The 27,834-nt window shown below is 44.5% G+C and overlaps 1 long non-coding RNA gene across 1 annotated transcript in view; it reads right to left on the reverse strand.

Moving 5' to 3' along the window:
- The window catches only part of LOC149468041 (uncharacterized), a 1,444,035-nt gene that overhangs the window by 1,343,260 nt on the left and 72,941 nt on the right, over positions 1 to 27,834 (reverse strand). The gene's annotated exons all lie outside the window — the stretch shown is intronic.

Below are 27,834 nucleotides of genomic sequence, written 5' to 3' on the forward strand. Positions count from 1 at the left end.
GCCAATAGGAGGAAGGGAAAAAAAAAATCCCCAGTAATTCGTGAAACATCCACCTCGAAATAAGAATCGCCTGATGTAATCACAGGCAACTTCTAAAACTGTTGTCTGCAAAAACTGAAAAATTGTCGGAAGCCAAAACATACACAGAGCTTGCTATCTGTAATCAGAGCCTTCATTTCTCCTCATTACGATCTCATGAGCACATTAAGATGTTATTAGCATTAATTACTTTGGAGCGTCTAGGCATGAGCATTGACAGACATGCGTGCTGATGCACTCTTTGCTGGAGAGTATCTACATTATTATAGCTTTGTTTTGTTTTTTTTGCTTAGAAAACATGTGAAAACATTGCTGGAAACACAAATTAACTAATCTCACACAATGAAAATAATAAACTGATTGCAACAGCTAATACAAAATAAATACAAACAATCACTATCTTCCCCTTCCTGCAAGTCTGCTATAGAAGACGCCTCCTGCAAAGGATGCAGGACCATGTACTAAGACAAAAAAAAAGACAAAAAGTGAATTGTACATAAATAGAAATCATATCATGAACAGGGGAGGACTGACAACTCATGGGGCCCCCGGGCAATAGGGGATCATGGGGCCCCTGTGTCCTTGCCTAAACTCAAAAAAGCCTATGAAAAAGGTACCAGGGGAATCTCATGGGGCCCCCTACTGACCCCGGGCCCTCGGGCAGTGCCTGAGTTTCCAAATGGTCAGTCCGCCCCTGATCATGAATAATATGACTGTCATGAAGAAATAAAAACAGTTGCTACAGGTATTCTGCAGGGCCCTAGAGGACTTTAATACCTGTATCCTAAAGCCAAATCCTGGGGTGAAGATTCAACAATTCTGATTAGTGTCAGGGACTACTGCTGCTGTCACCCACTCCACTCCCCCTGAAAATTCCACTTGGCCCACAACTATGATGTGCAGCCTTACTGTCCAATAGGAAGACCAGGAGGTGGAAACGGTAGGCAAGCTTTGACACTTCTACAGTGGCAAAGCTCTGCCTGTCCGTATGTATGGCATTCAGCTTTAACATCAGGGTATTCGGGGATGTGGGGTATTCGGGGATGCAGGTATGTGTACCTCTGGGTGCCCGAACTTTATACCTGCAGCAGTTTTTATTTTTTTAATGGCAGCCTCTATTCAGAGCGATCTCAGTAAAGACTTGGGCTTGAGAGGAATCTTGGTTCCCCTGGTTTGCCCTTTGTCAGGGTCCTGTCCACGACAGAGGTTCTGGAAGATCTGGCATTTCTGCCAGTACTCTGCATGGCCGCAGAAGAATACATCAGCCTCAGTCTGGTGCCAGACGGCCTTTATAAGGAGGTTCATCACTTCCTCAAGTTGCTGGATGATCTCTAGTTCCCCGTGCCCTGTTCCTGTTTCCTGTGACTTTGACCCGTGATTTCCTGTTACCGACTCGGCTTGCTCCTGGACCTGTCTACTCTACTTTACCCCTGATCTGACCTCGGCCTGGCTTACGGATACTCTCTCTCTCTCGCTCCTCTGTGTATGACCTCGGCTATCCCATCTGACTACGTCCACTCTGATTCCTAGCTGCTACCTGACCTTGGCTTGAACCGACTACCCAGTAAACATCTAACTCCCGGAAGGGCTTGCATACCACGCACAGGTGCCTCCTGTCTGTAGACCTATCTCCGTGCACCAGCTGTGCTTCTGAGAGGACCACCAACCAGCACGCCTACAAGCGACCTGTGCAACTTTGGGCCTGACTCCCGCTGTCCCACTCTCAGGGGAGTCCGGAACTTAGCCGCAAGGGAAGCCCTCTCTCCATTGGCCTCCATCATTCAGAAAGTAATGTGTACATAAATAGGAAGAACGCTGCTCTCCCGACCAGCCTGTGTGACATGAAAGAAGATGTCTCAGCCTATATGTCTCCACCATATACCACACCCACCGACACGTTTCGTCCCACCCACCTGGGCTTAACAATAGTGTGACTATGACTAAGAGTAACCCCCAGTGGTGGGGCGAAATGTGTCAGATGGCGTAGTTTTTTTGGCGTAGACATGTAGGCTGAGGCTAGTCAGGAGAGTGGCTTCCTATTTATGAACTTCTATTCAGATATTACAGGGCATAGCAAAAAGCTGTCTTTAAGGTGGTTGTAAACGTCTGAAATGAAAAACAAGCAAAGCCCTCTACAGTGTCTACTTGCCTCAATACAAAACACTTAGTGTGGTTCTTACCTTTCTCTCTCTCCTCTCCTTCTGACAAGTTATGCCCACACCACAAAATCCTGGGGTTGACTGACACCCTTAGCTGTGCATGTTTCCCTATGAGACTTCGTAGAGGAAGGTGTGTATTTTCCCTCCACTCAGGTCTCAGATTACACTCAACTCTATGCTGTACAGTGTATGATGTCATACCCTGCCCCTTTCTTCCTAGAGCTCAGAAATGCAAGTGTAAAATGTGTGCTTTAGGAGGGTGTAGAAAAGAGATGGCTGCAGATAAACAAGTATAATTTATGTATAGAAGGATTTATTTAATATTTGTGCATCACCTGGGGCCAGTCTCTTCAGTGGGTATATGTAAGGGTTTACAACGACTTTAGCTGTACATGTCTGTACTTTGCCGTTTAGCTGTTTGATGCAGAAAAAAAAAAACATACCTGACCACTTATTTTTTTTTTACGCAAAAGTCATTGCATGTATGTTGTGCTTCAGTGCGAGTACCTGCAACTGTAAAGGTGCATCCTGGTGTATTAAAAATGACACAGCCGTTGACTGTCAGGACCTGGATCACCTGCTGGTTGCACTGTGGTTCCATGGTCAGAGGGTTGTAATTCCAGTGTCCACCAATTGGCATTTTCCAGCAGACCCCAATAATTAATTTCCACCTGATGCTGGCTGCTGGGAGGGTATTTAGGTCCTCCCCTACTAAGTGTCTCTCACTGCAGTTTTTGCTTGCTGCCAGTTACTGCTAGCTGTTACCCTATTCCTGATTCTGCCCTGTTCGTTGTACCCTGTATCCTGCTGCTTTCTACCTGCTCTCCCTTGTTCTGGATCCCAGGCTAGTTCCCTCTCCCATCTGCTCCCTGCATCTCCAGTTTTCCCTACACTGAAACCAAGGGTTAAGGCTGATATACATGGACTGAAAATCATCTGCTCCAGCAGGAACCAGCCGAATATCATTGTTTGTTTCACTGTTGTAAGACCTCTATCAACCATTCATCTGTGTATTCTGGCTGTCAAAATACAATAGCACTGCAGCAGAGATCCCTGCATCCACATTGTGTGGATGGGGGGATCTGTGAGGTTTTTTTCGTTCAATGTGCTGATTGAACAGAAAAAAGAAAAAATCGAATGTTAAATGCAAAAGACAATTTTCGAAAGACATTTGTCCATTCATTGAATGTTCAAAGAATTTTCGTACAACTTTTCCTATGAATATTCTTGGCCAAAAATCCACACGTGTATGGTCAGCATAACTGTCATTTCTATCTGCTGCTATCAGCATGAATCAATTCTGACAAGATTATCTGACACCAAAAGAAAAATGGTGACAGGGGAGAGATCTTCAACACAGCCTGTGATTGATAGCCTCAGCTCTGTTCCTGTGAGCTGTGTGGAGGAGGTGTGTCCCTTCCCTCCAATCAGGTATCCGAGCTCTCCTCACTGAGCTCTGCAGAGTGGGATTTTAGCTCTCTGCTCCCTTTTTTCTGAACTCTCAGACAAGCTTTATAAATTCAGCACTTTGAATGAAAGTAGAGCAGAAAAGGCTAGTTACTTCACTGAGTTTATGTAAAGGTTTACACCCACTTCAAGTCCTCCAGTAGTGACACATGTTCCATTTCCAAAGAATATTTCCCTTGGTTTGGAGAGGTCTTCTCTAATTTTCTGTTGTTTCTCAGGACAAGAAATAGGACGCAGACAGCAGAAAAAACTAACCATTCCTTAACCCTCTAGCGGTATTCCCGTTTGTAGCTGGGGGTAAAGTTTCAGCACCACAAGAGGTAACCAATAATATTTTTTGTAAAATTTTCCTTTACCCCCCTGGAGGTATTCCCGAGTGTAGCTCGGGGTAAAGTTTCAGCACCACAAGTGGTGACCCCGAGCTACACTCGGGAATACACTGCAGCGTTGCTCCGGGATCCCTTCTTCTCTTACCTTGTCCTGCGCTCCCGCGATGTCCCCCCTGCAGTGTCCCCGGCAATGTCCTCCGGCCGATGCCGGCATCTGTCTTCTGGGTTACGTCCCCTGCGACGTCAGGACGTACGGGGGACAGAACTGGCGGGAAATTTGAAAGTTGTAAAAGTGACATTCACAAAATTCACTAAAATCACATAGTATAACATTCGTGTATCAAACCATTTCACATACATTTTGTCCCGAGTGCTTCGTCCGGCGCCCTGCCTGCATTATTACTGTTCTTTCTGCCTGGAAACTGAGAAACGTCCATGGCGTCCAAAAAGCGTCCCTTTAGGTCAAAAGCGGTTTTAGACCAGCTAGAGAACAGCGATAGTAAATCAGAACCACTTGCAGAATTGAGTGATAATGATTCGTGGGGGAAATTCCTCATCAGACACTGAAAACGATTCTGCGACTTTGCTCAGTGATGTGCGAACTTGGCGCTCTATTTCACATTTCAGTGTTTTTGGTTTGATTATATTATTGAATTAAATTTATTATTATTGTATTATTATTTTTATGATTATTTATTATATTATAATTTATGATTTTGTGTTTCAAATTTTATCATATCGGGATGTTTACTAGACTCTTGTTCGGACAGATTTCAGTGAGTTATTACAGGCCTACAATAAAAAAACGACATATTTCCATGCAAAAAAATGTACCGCTTTGAGCACAGAAATATGGACATAATCAGACCTCTAGGGAGGTTAATCAATAGAAAATGGAAATGAAAAAAAAAGTTATGGCTTTAAGTATACTTAATACATACATGTCAAAGGGTAATACAAAGACAGTAGCATGCCAGAGGGCATTTTGTAAACATTTGGTGCATACTTATTGGATAACTTTCAGAGAAAGTACAGTTATCCCTTTAGCCTTTTCTTAATAAAAGTAACCCCCAACCCCAGATGGATATCTATTTGAATGCTTTAGCCACGGCCTACTGCAATCTTTGCATCCTTTGTCCTAAATCTTCTTGCCCCTGGCCATGTCTGCGCTGTCAATCCCCAATGACAATCTTATAGAAGCCTACGGTGAATGTGCAGAAGCCGCCAATGACAAAAACAATAAGAAAAAATTCTTAAGGTCCAGTTTAAATTTGTAGAGTCCAGATGACCTTCTCAAACCTTGCAGTCATTTTGTACCAAGTTCGCACATCGCTGAGCAAAGTCTCAAAATTGTTTTCGGTGTCTGATGACGAATTTCCCCAACGAATCATTATCACTCAATTCTGCAAGTGGTTCTGATTTACTATCGCTGTTCTCTAGCCGCTCTAAAACCGCTTTTGACCTAAAGGGACGCTTTTTGGACGCCATGGACGTTACTCAGTTTCCAGGCAGAAAGAACAGTAAAAATGCAGGCAGGGCGCCGGACAAAGCACTCGGGACAAAATGTATGTGAAATGGTTTGATACAGGAATGTTATACTATGTGATTTTAGTGTATTTAGTGAATGTCATTTTCCACCGGTTCCGGCTCCCGTACTTCCTGACGTCGCAGGGAACAGAACCCGGAAGATGGATACTGGCATCAGCCGGAGGACATTGCCGGGGACACTGCAGGGGGGACATCGCGGGAGCGCAGGACAAGGTAAGTGAAGAAGGGATCCCGGAGCAATGCTGCAGTATATTCCCGAGTGTAGCTCGGGGTTACCGCTTTTGGTACTGAAACTTTACCCCGAGCTACACTCAGGAATACCTCCAGGGAGGCTAAAGTAAATAAAAAACACCTAAAAACTTCAACGACAAATGAGCATGTAAGTCATAAACTGCTGACGTCAGCACAATCTCCGGCCAGCCTCGACGTTCCTTTTTCCCCAATAGACTTTATCAAGGGGATCAGGTGATCACCTGATCTGGGGTCTAACTATTTAGTAAGGGGCAGTGGTGGTGGGCACAAGAGTCTCTATTTCACTACACATGTGGAGGACTATTGTGGACACTACATGGTTCATCAGAACAGGAATTTTGTCATCAAGAGACTTTTTCATTGTTGGGTGATTCATGCATTTTAACTTAATAATATTGGTTGGAGTAAATTTAACCTTTTCACGCTGAGCGCATGCAAATGTGCGGCCTCCCGGCATCTGGGCCTTGACGCCAAGCAGCCGCACATTTGCGTGCGATTGAAAAAAAATATGTGCTGAGAGCGCTCCCAGCACACACGTCCCGTACTCACAAAAAGGTCCCGATCGCCTCTTGTGATCGGGACCTTTCCAAATCATGTGACCGCCATGACAGCAAATCACGGCGGTCACATGACCCTAAAACCCTGCCCCGCCTCCCGGCTTTTGAAATCCTTAAAGGACCGGGATCTGCCGGCGCCAAGGAGTTAACCACTTGCAGCCCTGCCACTGTAGAAATACGGCGGCAGGGCGGCACGGGCAGGCAAAACCACGTTTTAAAACATGTGTTTTGTAAACAGATGGGGGCGCACGCGAGGCGTGCCGCTGCCCTATCTGTCCCACCGATCACCGCCGCGGATGTCAGTCGCTGGGTCACAGCCGGTCCTTACCAGCTGTTTCCCGGCGATCGGCGGCAAACAGTGACAGAGAGCACAGGTGCAGTAGCTGTGCTGTCTGTCACTTCCCTGACAGCTCGAGGATGAGCTGATCAAGAAAGAAGAGTTTCTCTCTCTCGATCAGCGGTGTCCCGTGCAGCACACACCCCCGCCCCCTAGTAAAACACTCCCCTCACTCCTATAACCCTTCCCTGCAAAATAAAATTAACCCCTTCCTCCCCAGTGCCATTAGTACAGTGTCAGTGTTTTTTTTTTTGCACTGATCACTGTATTAGTGTTTTTGGGGATGTCAGTGACCCCAAGTCAGTACCCCCCAATGTCAGAATGTCCGCCGCAGTCCCGCAGTCTGCCATAAGTCGCTGGTCGCTGCCATAAGTCACTGATCGCCGCCATTATTAGTATAAGAAAAAAACTAAAAATCCCAGTATCTTTCCCGCCATTTGTAAACGCTACAACTTTCACGTAAACCAATTAATTTACACTTATTGGGTTTTTTTTTAGCAAAGACATGTCGCAGAATGCATTTTGGCAGAAATTTATGACTAAATTTGATTTTTGCATTTTTTTTTTACTGGACATGTTTTATAGCAAAAAGTCCAAAATATTGTTTTTTTTCCTCAAAATTGTCAGCCTTTTTTTTTATAGCGCAAAAAATAAAAACCGCACAGGCGATCAAATACCACCGAAAGAAAGCTCAATTTGTGGGGGAAAAAAGGATGTAAATTTCATTTATGTACCGTATTGCATGACCACACAATTGTCCGTTAAACTAGCGCAGCGCTGTATAGCAAAAAAATGGCGTAAATTGCAGTATCTATACCATAGTTTGTAGACGCTATAACTTCCACACAAAGCAATCAATATACACTCATTGGGATTTTTTTTACCAAAAACATGGAGCAGAATACATTTTGGCCTAAATTTATAACCAACTTTGAGTTTACTATATATTTTTTATAGCTGAAAGTAAAAAATATTGTTTTTCTTCAAAATTTTTGGCATTTTTTTGTTTATAGCGTGAAAAATAAAAAGCGCACAGGTGATCAAATTACACCAAAAGAAAGCTCTATTTGTGTGAAAAAAAGGACGTAAATTTCGTTTGGGTTCAGCATTGCATGACCGCGCAATTATCAGTTGAATTAGTGCACCGCTGAGTAGCAAAAAGAGGCCTGGTCATTAAGGGGGGTAAATCCTCAGGAGAGCAAGGGGTTAGACTATAAGTGACTCACTATTAGTGTCCATGCACACATAGGCTTTAATCAGCGTTTTTTGGCTGGAAAAGAAAACCCAGGACTAGCGGGCTTCTAGAGTTTTTTAGCCGTAAGCCCTCAGGCACACGGGACGTTTTGATAACGCTGGTAACGGTAGCTGTGTAAACTCATGTTAAAAACATAAGTATTTCAGCTTTTTTAGCATTTTTACATTAGCATTCATTTGCGTTTTGCCGTGTTTAGTGGCGTTTTTCCACGTTTGCGTTTTTTTGCGTGTTTTTTAAACGAAAAAAAATTGGGGGGCCAAAAAAAATGTCCAAAGCAGCCACTTTGCGGTGTTTTACCGCTTTTTTTTTTTCTTTTTTCGCATTTGTGTTTTTTAGCATTTTTTTGTTTTATTTGACCAAAAAATAATCATTTTTCTTGGTCAAAAAAAGTCCAAAAACATTGGTTTGATGCGATTTACTGAATTTGCTGCATTTTTCAGTGTAAGAGAATTTTTACAGCTAATAAAACTCCTCTAAAAACCCAAAAAAAAAAACCCACTAGTCCTGGGTTTTTTTTCCAGCCAAAAAACATTGATTACAGTCTATGTGTGTATGGACCAGGGGCGGACTGACAACTCATGGGGCCCCCGGGCAATAGGGGACCATGGGGCCCCTGTGTCCTTGCCCAAACTTAAAAAAGCCTATGAAAAAGGTACCAGGGGCATCTCATGGGGCCCCCTACTGACCCCGGGCCCTCGGGCAGTGCCCGAGTTTCCAAATGGTCAGTCCGCCCCTGGTATGGACACATAGGATAACATGCTGGGGGGTTTACTGGCTGTAGAAAAAAACGTCAAAAGCCAAAAACAGCCGCTGTAAAAACATCCCGTGTGCAGGAGGACTTAGTATATTTTTTACCCAAAGTGCAACAAAAACTTATTGAGTATTTGTATTGGTATTGCGGCTACTGTTTCACTGTTTGTTTTGTTTTATGGTTCACAATGTGTTTGGATTTTTTTTTGGCAATTACATAATTTAAAAAAAAATTTTTAACTCTGATCCGTGATTCCCCTTTACTGCTTGTGCAGTCACTAAAACAGGAAAGGAGAGGAAATCTACCCAAAGAAGACTCACTAGGCCAGATCCATAGCAGCGGAAGCCATTGGCTCCTGCTGCTGTCAATCAAACTCTGTGATGAGGGAGGGGGTGTCGCCATGTCCCGCTGTCTGTGTCTATGGAGTGAGCCCACACAAGTGCCCCCAAGTGTTTCGATGGGGGGCGCTGGATGAAAAGGAGGAATCAGGAGCATAAGCATTGCATATAGCAGGTAAGTATAACATGCTTGTGATTACAAAAAAAAAATAAATATTAATATTTAAAGACAGAAATACATCTTGAAAACTGGAGACAAAATGACGCTGAGGTTATTTCCTAATGCAACCTGTAATTATAGCACCTTGTAGAAGGAAAGAACGCATATTTCATGTTTGCTAGTTTTAATTAATTCTCCTCCTCATTTGTTCTAGTAAATGTGAGAAAACGGCATATTCTCCCCAAGTTTCAGACATAATACAAATATATAAAATTCCCAGTTTATGGGTAACTATGCTATTACAACTTTGCAATGACATTATATTTATTTAAAAACCAAACTGCCCTCATACTTTGCAGCTGTATTACCCTTTGGTGCCAGCCACCTCACAGACCTGTAAAGTGTTACTAAACCCAGGACCCTGCATCCACTATATCTGGTCTCCCCGGACCATGCACCCACTATATCTGCTCTCCCCGGACCCTGCACCCACTATATCTGCTCTCCCCGGACCCTGCATCCACTATATCTGGTCTCCCTGGACCCTGCATTTACTATATCTGGTCTCCCTGGACCCTGCATTCACTATATCTGGTCTCCCCGGACCCTGCATTCACTATATCCGCTCTCCCCGGACCCTGCATTCACTATATCCGCTCTCCCCGGACCCTGCATTCACTATATCTGGTCTCCCTGAACCCTGCATTTACTATATCTGGTCTCCCCGGACCCTGCACCCACTATATCTGCTCTCCCCGGACCCTGCACCCACTATATCTGCTCTCCCCGGACCCTGCATCCACTATATCTGGTCTCCCTGGACCCTGCATTTACTATATCTGGTCTCCCTGGACCCTGCATTCACTATATCTGGTCTCCCCGGACCCTGCATTCACTATATCTGGTCTCCCCGGACCCTGCACCCACTATATATGCTCTCCACGGACCCTGCACCCACTATATCTGCTCTCCCCGGACCCTGCATCCAATATATCTGGTCTCCCTGGACCCTGCATTTACTATATCTGGTCTCCCTGGACCCTGCATTTACTATATCTGGTCTCCCTGGACCCTGCATCCACTATATCTGGTCTCCCTGGACCCTGCATTTACTATATCTGGTCTCCCTGGACCCTGCATTCACTATATCTGGTCTCCCCGGACCCTGCATCCATCATATCTGGTCTCCCCGGACCCTGCATTCACTATATCTGGTCTCCCCGGACCCTGCAATCACTATATCCGATCTCCCCGGACCCTGCATTCACTATATCTGGTCTCCCTGGACCCTGTATTCACTATATCTGGTCTCCCAGGACCCTGCATTCACTATATCCGGTCTCCCCGGACCCTGCATTCACTATATCTGGTCTCCCTGGACCCTGCATTCACTATATCCACTCTCCCTGCACCCTGCATTCACTATATCTGGTCTTCCCGGACCCTGCATTCACTATATCTGGTCTCCCCAGACCCTGCACCCACTATATCTGGTCTCCCAGTACCCTGCATCCACTATATCTGGTCTCCCCAGACCCTGCATCCACTATATCTTTTCTCCCAGGACCCTGCATCCACTATATCTGGTCTCCCAGGACCCTGCATTCACTATATCCGGTCTCCCCGGACCCTGCATTCACTATATCTGGTCTCCCCGGACCCTGCATTCACTATATCTGGTCTCCCCGGACCCTGCATTCACTATATCTGGTCTCCCCGGACCCTGCATTCACTATATCCGGTCTCCCCGGACCCTGCACTCACTATATCCGGTCTCCCCAGACCCTGCATTCACTATATCTGGCCCCCCCGGACCCTGCATTCACTATATCTGGTCTCCCCGGACCCTGCATTCACTATATCTGGTCTCCCCGGACCCTGCATTTACTATATCTGGTCTCCCCGGACCCTGCATTCACTATATCTGGTCTACCCGGACCCTGCATCCACTATATCTGGTCTCCCCAGACCCTGCATTCACTATATCTGGTCTCCCCGGACCCTGCATTCACTATATCTGGTCTCCCCGGACCCTGCATTCACTATATCTGGTCTCCCCGAACCCTGCATCCATCATATCTGGTCTCCCCGGACCCTGCATCCATCATATCTGGTCTCCCCGGACCCTGCATTCACTATATCTGGTCTCCCCGGTCCCTGCATTCACTAGATCTGGTCTCCCACAGTACACAGAACATGGAAATGCAATTATTTTAGTAAATATAAACTGCTAAATACCTTTTCTCATCAGCTGTTAGAGCAGTCTTGTGACTTCTATCAGTGTTCGGCAGAGCACTGGTTAAAGCTTGTAAGAGGAGTTTTCTTTCTGCTCTAGGAGGATGCAAAACCCCTGACCTCTGTCTGGACAGTGCTGATTGGCCCTGTGCTGATCACATGCACTCTCCCAAGATGAAAAAAAAAAACTCTCTAGCAGTACACACCAAAGTCAGCATGTGCAAATGCCTACGGTTCATCAGGAGATAAGAAGTAGTCACTTGAAAAAGAGGAGGAACAGAGAAGAAAGGATCAAACAGCCTTTATACACAATGCAGAGGATTAACCCCTTAGGTTCCACAGTGAGTATAACAAGCATGCTTTACTGCATCTACAGACTGATTGTACTGTTGGGGGTTTAGTAACACTTTAAGGGTTCTAAAAGCTAGGAGGCAGAGATGGGCCTTTGGTTCCGGTGACCACTGTTCTAGACTGTCAAAGCAGTCACATAAACGGAAAGCTCCAGATCAAAAGTATGCATCGGGAGTTTACCAATCACCGCTGGCTACCATGCTGGGAGTGTGCAGGGAGCGTCCTCTCAACACAGTAAGTAGTTTTAACAGGGCCGCATACATGAGGTCCCTCGGCATTAAAGGACACATGCCGAGTGGCTACATACGTGTGCGGCTGGCGGTAAGAGTTTAATTCATAAGGCCTCCTGCAAACTCTCCTAAAAGCTTTTCCTCCTGGCAGCAGCATTTTTGTACCGTCCCCGGACGCTTATAAAAGTGTGTAATGATTTAAAGCATGTTTACAGTCGTCAAGCGCTTCGGCGTTAATTTCATTGGCCAAAATAAATAATTTAACACTAATGAAATTTTTAATAATAACATTTGCACAAAATGGTACTCCTGAAGAAGTGGATCAACTAGAGGCGCAACATGTTGGGTTGGTTGTGGTCAGGGGCGGACTGACCATTCGAGTGCTCGGGCACTGCCCAAGGGCCTGGGGTCAGTAGGGGGCCCCATGAGATGCCCCTGGTACCTTTTTTATAGGCTTTTTTTGAGTGTGGGCAAGGACATAGGGGCCCCATGATCCCCTATTGCCCGGGGGCCCCATGAGTTGTCAGTCTGCCCCTGGTTGTGGTTTGAAAGTTTAGTTAGAAGGAGACATGGCAAAGGAAAAAAAAAGATAATAGAAGATCTGTAAATACGACAGAAAGACTGCAGGTAGGAAAAGAAGAAATGGATATTGATTTAGGAATGAAAAGTTCCTTGGACAAAATTACATATAGAGATAAAGTGTATAGCAGGAGCGGAACAGGATATGAGAAAAAGAGAGACAAACAAATCAATTATTTCCTGAACAATCCATTGGAGAACAGATGTTTATTGGGAGATAATACTGAATTTTGCAGTCTTCTTCTAAACAATTATTAGGGTGCAAATACAATACACAAACAGTACATATGGAGCTTTTAATGAATGTTTTATTACGATGGATTATTAAAGTTACAGTGATTGCAAACTGTGCAGAGCAGCCCTGAACCTCCCCTTCTCGGGGCCCCCCACCAGTGCGCCTAGCGCCTCTGCTTCTCAGTGTGCCACTATAAGAAGCCGCACACCACTGTGGGCTCAATCCCAAGCTGCCCTGCCCGTGTCTATAGACACAGATAGCACAACGTGGCCCTGCCCCCTTCTCCCTCTTCACGCAACAGCCACTAGCTCCCACTGTCATACTTACCTGCTCTGTGTAATGGTTTTGTACAGAGCAGCCCCAATCCTCCTCTTCTCGGGTCCCTGCTGGCGCTTCAGGCTCCCCCTCCTGCTGAGTGCCCTTAGAACCAACTGCTTGCTCTGGGGGCACTCTTACATGCTTACTCTTGAGCCGCCTCTGTGTGTCTATGGGGCACACACAGTGTGGCTCTGCCCTGCCCCCCACTCACTGGTTATGATTGACAGCAGTGGGAACCAATGGCTCCTGCTGCTTTGCCTCAGCCAATGACGATAGAGAGATGCTGGAGAACCTTGACTCTCGTGCACATCCCTGGATCGGGCTCAAGTAAGTACGGGGGGGAGCTGCACACTGAAAATAATTGCCACCTGTTTTTCAAAGAATGAATGACCTCACTAATAGAACTCCACACGGCTATTATTTTGAACACGCCCCTTTCAATGAGTGATTCAATGACACAGAATCAGCAGCATGCATGTCATGACTGTTGGGTCTGTTGGATTTCTATGACTCTACTACACCTACTAGGAAATTATTTGCCATGTAAAAATATCATTTCTACCAAAAACAGCGATTGATCCGGTTAGTGATGTCTGACTGCTATTATTTTGAACACAACTGTCTATAGGCTTCAACAAGTGCCTGACTGTACTGGGGTCACCTACTGTTCCCAAACCCCAAGCAGTTCGGCTTACATTGGGGTGATCTGACAGCAGTGGGAACCTGAGTATTTGGTGAAGAATTCCCCCAAACACGCAGAGAGTCCACAAATACCAGACCACCCTACACAAACCCATATTTCATATAATATTTTGCTGTAAAAACCGATCCACAACAACTTCTAAACTTCTTTATTACGAAGAGCTCTCTAATCTCATCTAGCCATGTTGTTATTGAAGCTTATGATTTTTTTTTTTCTATTTTCCTCATAATGGCTTTGAATCATATTCATTACAAATAATATCAAGGGATGTAACATTAACCTACAGTGCAGAACACATTAAGAGCACTTCTGTTTGTGGCGTTCCCCAGTCTTTTCTGTCGAATGATATCTAGTCCATCCCAAACCATCTGCCTCCCTTCTTTTCTGGTTCGCATGGTTTGCAGCGAATAAAGGTGCGACTCTTCAGTGCTCAAGACTGATAATTGATTAAAGCTTTTCTAAATCCTAAAACAAAACAGTAATATATTTTAGTTTACCAGTCCCCAGATATGGTGGGCACATTAGTTTTTTTCTTTTTAGGCTTTTTTCTCTTACTTTCACCTGAGGATCCGGTCAGTAATACACGTCCTGTCTCAAGGTGGCTACAGTCACTCCTCCACTGTATCTATGGAGGATCAGTGTATCATCACCAGCCTGTGGAGGTAGATGGACTAGTAGAGTAAAGATGAATTACAGGAGTGGTATATTTTTACAAAGTCACATTGATCCAGCTTGGGCCGAAGTACAGTTGTGTTCAAAATACTAGCAGTCAGACATCACTAACCGGATCAATCACTGTTTTTGGTAGAAATGATATTTCTACATGGCAAATAATTTCCTAGCAGGTGTAGTAGAGTCATAGAAATCCAACAGACCCAACAGTCATGACATGCATGCTGCTGATTCTGTGTCATTGAATCACTCATTGAAAGGGGCGTGTTCAAAATAATAGCAGTGTGGAGTTCTATTAGTGAGGTCATTCATTCTTTGAAAAACAGGTGGCAATTATTGCCCTTATTTAAGGAAGGAAGGCAGCAAATGTTGTACATGCTGGTTACAGTGCATTTCTCTCTGAAATTCTGAGGAAAATGGGTCGTTCCAGACATTGTTCAGAAGAACAGCGTACCTTGATTAAAAAGTTGATTGGAGAGGGGAAAACATATAAAGAAGTGCAGAAAATGATCGGCTGCTCATCTAAAATGATCGCAAATGCTTTAAAATGGCAACCAAAACCTGAAAGACGTGGAAGAAAGCGAAAAACTACCATTGGAATGGATAGAAGAATAGCCAAAATGGCACGGACTCAGCCAACAATCAGCTCCAGGAAGATGAAAGAAGGTGTGACGTTCCCTGTGAGGACTGTTACAATTAGAAGACGCCGATGTGAAGCCAAGCTATCTGCAAGAAGTCCCCGCAAAGTCCCACTGTTGGAAAAAAGACATGTGCTGAAGAGGTTACAATCTGCCAAAGAGCACATTGACCGGCCTAAAGAGAAATGGCGCAACATTTTGTGGACTGATGAAAGTAAGATTGTTCTTTTTGGGTCTAGTGGGCGGAGACAGTTTGTCAGACGACCCCCAAACACTGAATTCAAGCCACAGTACACTGTGAAGACCGTGAAGCATGGTGGTGCAAGCATCATGATATGGGGATGTTTCTCGTACTACGGTGTTGGACCTATTTATCGCATACCAGGGATCATGGATCAGATTGAATACATCAGAATACTTGAAGAGGTCATGCTGCCTTATGCTGAAGAGGAAATGCCCTTGAAATGGGTGTTCCAACAAGACAACGACCCCAAACACACCAGTAAACGTGCAACATCTTGGTTCCAGACCAACAAGATGGACGTTATGGAGTGGCCAGCCCAATCCCCGGATCTTAATCCAATAGAAAACTTGTGGGGTGACATCAAAAATGCCGTTTCTGAGGCAAAACCAAGAAATAGAGAAGAACTGTGGAATGTGGTCCAATCATCCTGGGCTGGAATACCTGATCACAGGGGCCAGAAGTTGGGTGACTCCATGCAACACAGATGTACAGCAGTTCTCAGAAACAGTGCGACTACAACCAAATATTCATGAAGTCATTCAAAGGAAAGCAAAATCTTCAAACATTTCTCAGTTTATATAGTGAATGTTTGAGTTTGTAAAGAAGAATACAAACACTGCGATTTTTTTGAACCGTCTAATATTCACTTTTCTTTAATTTTTTTAGAGGAACAACACAAATTTGATGTATTTTTCTTCATGTTGTGATTTGGAATAGAATGTGTCGTGTTCCCAATGCATTTGTGTGGATGGAAATAAAAGCTATTAGAAGGATTTTCAGCTTTATTCACTTTTTTTCAACACACTGCTATTATTTTGAACACAACTGTATGTGTTAACTTTTTTTTTTAAATATGCATATGGGTGCGCATGTAGAACTGACATTTCAAAAAAGATCCCGGAAAAGGTCTAAATATCCAAAAAAGAAAAGATAGTGAGAATCACTTGCAGTTTAAAAAAAAGGGTTATTCAGGCAGCAGACATGCATATGGTAGCTTAGAGTGTTACTAAGCCTACAACAGTCTGTAAAATCAGTCTGTATAAGCAGTGAAGCATGCTTGTTATACTCACTGTGGAATCTAAGGGGTTAGTCTTCTGCATTGTGTAAAAAAAGGATGTTTGATCCTGTCTTCTCTGGTCCTCCCCTTCTTCTACTGTCCCCAATCCATCTGCTGATAGAACAGAGTCTTTGGGGCAAGCTGCACATGCTCAGTTAGATTTGTATTGCTAGAGGTTTTTTTTCTCTTGTGAGAGTTCCTTCGATCAGCACAGGGCCAATCATTGCTGTCCAGAGGGTCAAGGGTTATGCAGCCTCATAGGACAATCAGGAGAGAATGAAAACTCCTCCTATCATATTAACCAGTGCTCTGCTGGACACTGATCGAAGTCACAAGACTGCTCTAACTGCTGATGAGAAAAGGTGTTTAGCAGTTTATAGTTACTAAAATAATTACATTTTCATGTTCTGTGTACTGTGGGAGACCAGATATAGTGAATGCAGGGTCTGGGGAGACCAGATATAGTGAATGCAGGGTCCGGGGAGACCAGATATAGTGAATGCAGGGTCCGGGGAGAGCAGATAGAGTGAATGCAGGGTCCGGGGAGACCAGATAGAGTGAATGCAGGGTCCAGGGAGACCAGATATAGTGAATGCAGGGTTCGGGGAGACCAGATATAGTGAATGCAGGGTCGGGGGAGACCAGATATAGTGAATGCAGGGTTCGGGGAGACCAGATATAGTGAATACAGGGTCCTGGGAGACCAGATATAGTGAATGCAGGGTCCGGGGAGACCAGATATAGTGAATGCAGGGTCGGGGGAGACCAGATATAGTGAATGCAGGGCCCGGGGAGACCAGATATAGTGAATGCAGGGTCTGGGGAGACCAGATATAGTGAATGCAGGGTCCGGGGAGACCAGATATAGTGAATGCAGGGTTTAGGGAGACCAGATATAGTGAATGCAGGGTCTGGGGAGACCAGATATAGTGAATGCAGGGTCCGGGGAGACCAGATAGAGTGAATGCAGGGTCCGGGGAGACCAGATATAGTGAATGCAGGGTCCGGGGAGACCAGATATAGTGAATGCAGGGTCCGGGGAGACCAGATATAGTGAATGCAGGGCCCGGGGAGACCAGATATAGTGAATGCAGGGTCTGGGGAGACCAGATATAGTGAATGCAGGGTCTGGGGAGACCGGATATAGTGGATGCAGGGTCGGGGGAGACCAGATATAGTGAATGCAGGGTTTAGGGAGACCAGATATAGTGAATGCAGGGTCTGGGGAGACCAGATATAGTGAATGCAGGGTCCGGGGAGACCAGATAGAGTGAATGCAGGGTCCGGGGAGACCAGATATAGTGAATGCAGGGTCTGGGGAGAGCAGATATAGTGAATGCAGGGTCCGGGGTGACCGGATATAGTGAATGCAGGGTCCGGGGAGACCAGATATAGTGAATGCAGGGTCCGGGGAGACCAGATAGAGTGAATGCAGGGTCCGGGGAGACCAGATAGAGTGAATGAAGGGTCCGGGTTTAGTAACACTTTAAGGCCTCATGCACATGGACACCTAAAAACACCACTTTCAGGAGCATTTTGCAATTATTTTTCAGACCTCTGACAGTATCTGCATGTTAGTTAAGGTGCACATGCAGTCATTTTAATGCAGAGCATTCAGAGGCGGAAAAAAAATTGTTCCCAGAGAATCGGTTTTGTGCTTTTTACACGCAAACACACACAAGTGCGCATAAGCATTTATACATGTGTGCTTATGTGCATCAATTTATTCTAGTGGAGGAGGGGACCTACGCAGGCACAGGAAGAACATGAACATACATGAATATGCTACCAAAAAAAATGAGTTTATGCTAAAACTCTTCCAAATGCCATACGTGCATAAATACACCTAAACGCAGATGAAAACAGGAGAGATTAGATGCATTTTTCTGCCAACATCTACCAGCAAAAATGCCTCTAAACTTCATACACAGAACAGTGGCTAAGTAGTTAACACTTCTGCCTAGCAGCATTGGGGTCGTCAGTTTGAATCTCAACCACGGCACCACCTGCCTGGAGTTTGCATGTTCTTCCTGTGCCTGCGTAGGTCTCCTCCAGGTACCTCATTTTCCTCCCACACTCCACACACTAAGCCAGTAACCCAGCCCCGTAAACCTCTTTTTCCACTATGGAAACCTAAGAATCTCACCCCAGTGCCAGAATAAAGTCTCAGTCTAGTTGACAGTTGACAATACCTGACCAAATGTCCAGCATCCGATGCGATCCAGTAATTTTAGTGCAGCATTTGTTCGAAAAATTGAATCTTGTAACCTGTAATACTGAGGAAAACTTGCACAAGCTTTGTGGGAATTCAACAATTATAAGCCTGACACCTTGGGAATCAGTGAAATAAACCTGGGAGTGGTAAGATCGGATAGAAAGACAATTTATACTCAAGCCGTGAAGAATGTCATCTGCATGATGTTGGCCAAGGAGGCATCCCTTGTTCTAATGGGATGTAAGTCACTTATCACATCATCACTGATTAATGGTTCCAGTCCACATACATTTCTATGATCTGCTGCATAGTACCTTAGATGACATCCCCAGTTATAATGTAATGTCCCCCACTGGCAATTTTAATACTCTAATTGCCAGCAACCTTCAAGGTTTAGAGCATATAATTGGTGTCCAAGGATCAGCCAAACAAAGGAGCACCTCCTGCTTTTGTAATATGAGCAACTGCTGCATTGGCAATACATAGTGAATGCACTAGTTCCCTGGTTTCCTCCTCCCATGCCCGCCTCCAGGACTTCTCCAGGGTGTCACCCATCCTCTGGAACTCCCTGCCCCAACCCATCAGATTATCACCTACTCTCCTCTTCTTTAGGCGCACCCTGAAAACCCATCTCTTCAGGGAAGCCTACCCCACCCCCTGCTAACCTGCCGACCTACTCCACTCTTCCTACCACTCCATCCCCCACAGCTATCTCCTCCTGTGCCACCATCCCCTCCCTCCTAGATCGTAAGCTCGAAAGAGCAGGGCCCTCAATCCCCTCATGTTTTGCATTGTATTGGTATTGTTCTGTCACATATTCTGTCCCCCTTTGTAATGTACAGCGCTGAGCGAACTATCGGTGCTTTATAAATACAGTATAATAATAATACATATTGTCTATGCAAGGCTATCCACATGAAGACCTGAAGATCACTGGATGGAATTAGTATAAATGAAAAAAAATATATATTTGTATCAATAGAAGCTAGAGCACTGCTGGATGTGAGAGTGTACCACAGAGCAGATATTGGGTCTAGTCACTACCTTGATCTAGCTACGATCCTTCATCAAACTTTCTTTCAAACAGAAGCAAGACCAACAGCCCTCTCTCCCATATGCGATGAAGAAGTTGAAGACACCTGAAATTGAGCAAAAATTCCAACTTGACCTAAGAAAGGGATTCCAACTGTTACAAGATGTTGCTGATACTGGTGACCAGGGGCGGACCGACCATTTGGAAACTCGGGCACTGCCCGAGGGCCCGGGGTCAGTAGGGGGCCCCATGAGATGCCCCTGGTACCTTTTTCATAGGTTTTTTTGAGTTTGGGTAAGGACACAGGGGCCCCATGATCCCCTATTGCCTGGGGGCCCCATGAGTTGTCAGTCCGCCCCTGCTGGTGACCTATTGGCCCACTTCAAATAATCAGTTAGGCATTGTCAGGAATGGACTCACCATTAGTGGTGGGACTCATCTGCCGTGTGAGCTGCAGTACCAGGGCTGGCCAGCGGGTGCTCTCAGCAACCAGAAGCTCACTCCTGCAGTCAGCCATCACCTGAGGCTGATTGCAGGAGGTGTATTTAAGGAATGGCCAGACCTGCAGTCAGTGCCTTGGTGTATGTTTCCCATGAGCCCCTGTACCTGCATCCTGTCTGCGTCCTGCCTGATTCCTGATTCTGCTTTGATCCTGACTCTGAATGAACTCCGCCTGTCCTGACCCCGGCTATTCCTGACCACTCTCCAGCCTGCTCCTTTGGTACCTTGTCTGCCTGATTGTTCCTGACCCGGTCCATCTGACTACGCTCTACCTGCTCCTTTGTGTCTTGTCTGCCCGATGGTTCCTGACCCGGCCTGCCTGACCACTCCACCTCACCAGCGCTGACTACTCTTGTCTGTATACATTCCGTTATCAGTTGGAGGTTTGGTTTTGTTATATTGTGCATTTTATATTTGTGTATAACCTTTAATAAATTATATTGTTACACCAGCCTGCGATTCCCTGTGTCAGCTCACACATCTCTGGTCTTACCGAGAGCACTGACAGGCATAGCACAGAGAAGGAAGTTGGACAATGCAAATGCTGGATACAAGATAGAAATTGGGATCTAATAATTGAAAGAATACTGGGCAAAACATCCAAAACAGCAAAAAAGGCTAAATCAAAAAAAGAGAAATTGTGAAAACCAAATACTGAAATCTAGATAAGAAAGTTAGAAAACCTATCTGCTGAGCTGACAAAAAAAAGGCTGGCATGAACGTTAAGGTACTGAAGCAGAGGAAGCTGCAATCAAAATAACGTAAAGACCCTGCACCTCATAGTTCGTGAACTAACAGGAGCGAGAAGTAACTTAAATGCTCTGATAAAAGAGGAGAACAAACAGCATTTGATTAGCAAAGAAGAACAAAATAGGCAATGGGTCAAACATTTCAAAGAGACCTCAAACTAATCTACAACAGTGATAACTTTCAACATCAGTGCCACCATTCCTGCAGCTGATCTCAAGGTCAATATGATTATGATTACAATCAGAGAAATAAAAAAGACGAAGAAATTTGAAAAATAACAAGACTCTGGGATTATACGATATCATTGCAGAGATGCTGAAACATGGAAGCTACGCAATACTGATGACCCCAACTAGAATATTCAATGAGTGCGGGCAAACACAGCATGATCCTTGTGACTGGAGGAAAGGTGTGTTCATAAAGCTCCCCCCAAAAAAGGAAACGATTCCAAATGCAAACAACTGGTGGGGTATCACTCTGCTTTCTCTTCCATGCAAATTCTTCTGTACCATCCTCATCAACAACCTGCAAGATAAACAGGCAGACTGCGCCACGAAGAACAAGCTGGGTTTCGGATAGGATGGTCATGCAGTGAGCCGATATTCACTTTAATCGCAAGATCATGCAGCATTCCCCAACAATTTGTCAATCCTTTTGAAAACCTGTACCTCAATTCCAGCTGATGCATTATAACCAACAATGGTTTTACATATATGTCAGGAATGGACTCAGCACTGGTGGTGGGACTAACCTGCCGTGTGGGCTGCAGTACCAGGGCTGACCAGCGGGTGCTCTCAGCAGCCAGAAGCTCACTCCTGCAATCAGCCATCACCTGAGGCTGATTGCAGGAGGTGTATTTAAGGAATGGCCAGACCTGCAGTCAGTGCCTTGGTGTATTGTGCCCATGAGCCCCTGTATCCTGAACCTGATCCTGTTGTCTGCCTTCCTGATCCCTCTGCCTGACTCCTGACTTTGATAGAACTCTGCCTGCACTGACCCCGGATATTCCTGCCCACTCTCCTGCCTGCTCCTCTGGTACCTTGTCTGCCTGATTGTTTTTGACCCGGCCCGTCTGACTACACTCTGCCTGCTCCTCTGTACCTTGTCTGCTCGATGGTTCCTGACCTGACCTGCCTGAGCACTCCGCCTCACCAGCCCTGACTACTCTTGTCTGTGTGCATTCCGTTATCAGCTGGAGGTTTGTTTTTTTGTATATTGTGCGTTTATATTTGTGTATAGCCTTTAATAAATTATATTCTTATACATCACTCCTGGAGCCTGCGTTTCCCTGTGTCAGTCCACACACCTCTGGTCACACCGGGAGCCCTGACAATATATCTTCACTATCAAAAGTTGCATGTGACAGCAAGGCATCCTTTCACCACTCTTCTTTCAACTGTCAATAGACTTTGTAATGAGAACAGCATTGGAAGACAACCTAAATTTTGGAATCCCATGGCAAGACCAACACATGGACGTTGATTCTGCAGCTCAAATTGCAGCTCAAATCAGAAACGAGACTTGGTTTGCAATGTCTGACAAGGGGTCTTGAGCATTAGCAGGAAAAGGTCGACCTGTGCATCGATGCATGGAAAACCAAAGCTATGAATATAAGCTAGCAAATTTACAATTGATGATTAAAGACCAGATTTTTGAAGAAGTTAAAGAAGAGTTATATTTCGATGAGAGGGTGGTTAAGAGAAATATGTGCAGTGCAGGATCTGGAGACAGCAGGAGTGTTCCAAATCCAGTCTAGACCTTTCCACTCTTCGACTGTGAAGGTGCACTTATATACTACGCCTGTTATTCCCACTATCCTACATGCAAGCGAAACTTGGTAGATCACAAAAAATCCCCTCAAAAACTCTTTTCATCCGAGATGCCTACAGAAAATTATAGTCATCACAAACAGAGATCACATAAAAAAAAAGAAATTTGGAAACGCAGTGGTATGCAGAAGCTAGAAGATATTGTCACCTATTGGAGGCTATGACTGTCCAGTCATACCCTGTGCCTATCTGGCCACCGCATACTCAAAATCACAATGCACTGGATGCCAAAACCTACAAGAGAGCAGATACAAGGAAGACCGCTGACAACTTGACCTACTTTTAAAATAGACCTGGGAGCCATCCAAGTCCCATGGGATGAAGCCGAATCAGTCGGAGCTGACAAAAGTCAATGAAGAGCACTTACAGCCCAATGTGCCAAATAGCGAAGAAGAAACTAAGTCTAACTATCACACTAAAACTAAACTTACCTTTCCTTCACTCCCAAACCTCTGCAGGCACTATGGTGCAATTCAGCCTCAAAATTCACACAATAAAGTAGTTCAAGTTTAATCTCATCACTCTCCTGTGAAATTGCTCTGTGTTTGCACTAGAGCTGGGGTCTTCAAACTATGGCCCATGTGCCGAATGAGGTCCACTACAAAATTTCATCAGGCCTGCATCTGATGTGCAGTTTCCACTTCCCTCCTCCCCAACAACTGATGTGCACATATTCATCTCCCATGCGTGTTTACCCCAGATTAATGTCTCTTTGGCTGGCACAGTGGCTTAGTGGTTAGCACTTCTGCCTTGCAGTAATTGGGTCATGGGTTCTATTCCCAACCATGGCGCCTCCTGCATGGAGTTTGCATGTTGTTCATGTGGGTTTCCTCTGGGCACTCTGGTTTCCTCCCACACTCCAAAGACATGCTGGTAGGTTAATTGGCTCCTGTCTAAATTGTCCTAGTTTTATCCATGGCCATGTGGGATCTCCTGCATGGTGGGGGTTGGGGAAAGACCTGGCAACCTACCCTGTAAAATAATTGCTAAGAGAACTAATGGAAAAAGTTGCTTACGAGTGACGGTCCATGCAATCGCCAAGGGTCAGATACGAATGGATAGATAGATAGAGAATGTTTGTTTAACTTTTATTAATGGCTAAAGTTCACTTATTATTTGTTTTTTGTTTTTTTACTTTAGTTCATCCTCATTGTTCTGAATTATATCATACTGATTACAAAAAAGCATAAAGGAGAAAAAAAGCAATACATATCTATTTATTTGTTTTGTATTCATTCATTTAGAAGACTTTTTTTTGATCCACAATTATGTGCAACATAATACGATGCCACCCTCGTACTGAAAATTTGTGATATCTCTGCATTGGAGAATAAAAAGGTTTGCAAGGTTAACAACTCACTGAATAAACTGAGTTTCTGAAATTATACTTAAAGTATTTTCAGCTGTGAACTTTGTGAATAGATTTCTCAACAGTGGATGTAGTTACAAAGGATAGCAGGGCATGTTTTAAAGATTAATAAATGAAAAATTGGTGTAGCGCTAAACAAAGGCCACTATATATGAAATAAATGTGCATATATAGAACCTAGACTCATAAATAGAAATATACATGTATATAATCTTATATGTCACACTGATACCCATGCATAAAAAGTATAATATTCCCCTTATGCATCCCCCTAGTAAGAAGAAAAACACACGTGACTGGGTACTTGTATAGTGGTTACACACAAAACCATGCAGAAATGACACACTGCAACAAGTAATAATGGTGAATAATATACAGTCCACTTCAAGCAAACACTGTGAGCCTTTTAGAGCCGTAAGAGTGCCACTGGTGCCACAATCCTAAAATGGTCTGAGTGCCTCCTCACCTCCCCACACTGACCACAAGGGCCAATATGCCTTGTTACATATAGGGTACATCCCTCAGGCGTCAACCGGTCTACAGGTCCACAGCAGATCCCACATCAAGCGCTTTTGTCCAAAGAACACCTCCAACCGCTGTATAATGGTGGTACCTTACCACCAGATGATGCTCAGAGACATAAACAGAGATCTCCCATAGCGTAATACAGTATGATTTATTGAAAAAAGAAGAATATAAAATGCCCACTCACATGTCCACAGTTGATTTAACACATCGTATAAACCCACATGGTATCCATGCGTTATGGGTGTATCTGGAGTCCCAATATGGCGCCTACGTCGGAAGTGACGTTACCGCGTACCGGAATTATCGTCAGGGCATACCAATGCGTTACGTCACGAATACCACATTTATTTCATATATAGTGGCATTTGTTTAGCGCTACACCAATTTTTCATTTATTATTTTATGTACTTTCTGGTCAAAAGGAGGGTGTTGGCAGCTTAGTGTTTTCATTCATGTGAAGCGCAGGAGGTTCTAATATAATATGTTTTAAAGATTATTTGCTGATAAAAATATGTAAATAATAGAATACCCATATTCCCATACCCATATTCCCCAACACAGCTTGAATTTACTGACATCAAAAAAAGGTGCCTGAACCTTAGATACAAAGGAATTATCCCACCAAGTTACACGAGGAAGCAAAAACGGATGCCCACCTTTTAACACAAAGTTTGAAACCTCCTTTTTTTAGGGATGCCATCATGTAAACATCAAAAAAGTGATACATTCTGAAAGTGTATTATCAGAATTACAATTCTCTATTAAGCATCTGTTTATTTGAAAGAACCGCTATAACTCCCAACTCCAACACGAAAACAAAAAAAAATACAATGCCTTTTGTATTTGGAAATTCAATGACCGATTCTCCTGAAACTTACAGTACTGTGACCTGACAAATGCAAATACAGGAGCAATCCCTTAATGGTTTGAGGACACCTAGTCATTACACCAGCTTGGGACAACCCATTCCAAAGCCATGGCCATTAATAAGGAGTTGACCCCCTCATTGTTGTTAAAACAGACTCTACGGGGTTTATTTACTAAAGCTGGAGAGTCCAAAATCAGACTCCCTTCTGCATAGAAACCAATCAGCTTCCAGGTTTCATTGCCAAAGCTTCATTGAACAAGCTGAGGTTAGAAGCTGATTGGTTTCTATGCAGAAGGGAGTCTGATTTTGGACTCTCCAGCTTTAGTAAATAAACCCCCACTTGTCTAGAACCTTTTCAAATAATCTTGGATTGTGTGTATTGAAAAGTGTGCCCATTCAGTCAAAAGAGCAATGGTGAGGTGTTGATGTTGGATGAGAAGACCTAACATTCAAATTCATCCCAAAGGTCAGTGCCATGACCAGGGGCGGACTGACCATTTGGGCACTTGGGCAATGCCCGAGGGCCCAGGGTCAGTAGGGGGCCCCATGAGATGCCCCTAGTACCTTTCATTGGCTTTTTTGGGTGTGGTTTGAGTGTGGTTGAGGACACAGGGGCCCCATGATCCCCTATTGCCCGGGGGCCCCATGAGTTGTCAGTCCGCCCCTGGCCGTGACAAGACTGTTTAAAATGTTAGGGTTAACTACAAATTTTATTCTGCAATTTGTCCTATTTATAAAAGTACTGCATACACCAACAAACACAAATTTAAAAACAATTTTAAAAATCAGGAAAAAAAAAGATAAAAGGCGTTAATAAAACTGATCAGGGTTCACTAAAGGACAAATAAGCGGCTAAATTTTGACTAAAAAAATTAGAAAGGCTTTTTTTTAACACAACGAGTCCTCATGCACACGGGACATTTTTACAGCGGCTGTTTTTGGCTTTTGACGTTGTTTTCTACAGCTAGTAAACCCCCCAGCATGTTATCCTATGTGTCCATGTACAACGTTTTTTGGCAGGGGTGTTTTTTGGCTGGAAAAAAACCCCAGAACTAGTGGGTTTCTAGAGCAGTTTTTTAGCTATAAAAACGCTCTAACACTGAAAAACGCAGCAAAATGCAGTAAATCGCAGCAAACCAACGTTTTTGGAATTTTTTTGACCAAGAAAATTTTTTATTTTTGGTCAAATAAAACAAAAAAATGCTAAAAAAAACAAAATGCGGAAAAAAAGCAAAAAACACAGCAAAACGCAAATACAAAAATGCTTAAAAAACTCACGTTTTTAACGTGACTTTACACAGCTAATGTTACCAGCGTTATTAAAATGCCCCGTGTGCATGGAGCCTAAAGCAATTCATGAATGAAAGCTAGAAGAGTAGCTTTCATTCATAAAAAATATATAGCAGAAACCAGTCCAACAGATAGCACGACCCTGACAATTGCACAGGGAGAACGCAGGTCACCCTGACAATTGCACAGGGAGAACGTAGCTCAACCCTGACAATTGCACAGGGAGAACGCAGGTCACCCTGACAATTGCACAGGGAGAATGTAGGTCACCCTGACAATTGCACAGGGAGAACGTAGCTCAACCCTGACAATTGCACAGGGAGAACGCAGGTCACCCTGACAATTGCACGGGGAGAACGTAGCTCAACCCTGACAATTGCACAGGGAGAACGTAGCTCAACCCTGACAATTGCACAGGGAGAACGTAGGTCAACCTGACAATTGCAGAGGGAGAACGTAGGTCACCCTGACAATTGCACAGGGAGAACGTAGGTCACCCTGACAATTGCACAGGGAGAACGTAGCTCAACCCTGACAATTGCACAGGGAGAACGTAGCTCAACCCTGACAATTGCACAGGGAGAACGTAGCTCAACCCTGACAATTGCACAGGGAGAACGTAGCTCAACCCTGACAATTGCACAGGGAGAACGTAGCTCAACCCTGACAATTGCACAGGGAGAACGTAGCTCAACCCTGACAATTGCACAGGGAGAACGTAGCTCAACCCTGACAATTGCACAGGGAGAACGTAGCTCAACCCTGACAATTGCACAGGGAGAACGTAGGTCACCCTGACAATTGCACAGGGAGAACGTAGCTCAACCCTGACAATTGCACAGGGAGAACGTAGCTCAACCCTGACAATTGCACAGGGAGAACGTAGGTCACCCTGACAATTGCACAGGGAGAACGTAGCTCAACCCTGACAATTGCACAGGGAGAACGTAGCTCAACCCTGACAATTGCACAGGGAGAACGTAGCTCAACCCTGACA

Source organism: Staurois parvus, unplaced genomic scaffold (assembly GCF_062004578.1).
Source record: "Staurois parvus isolate SC_StPar_1 unplaced genomic scaffold, SC_StPar_1.0 ptg000095l, whole genome shotgun sequence".
Lineage (NCBI taxonomy): Eukaryota > Metazoa > Chordata > Amphibia > Anura > Ranidae > Staurois > Staurois parvus.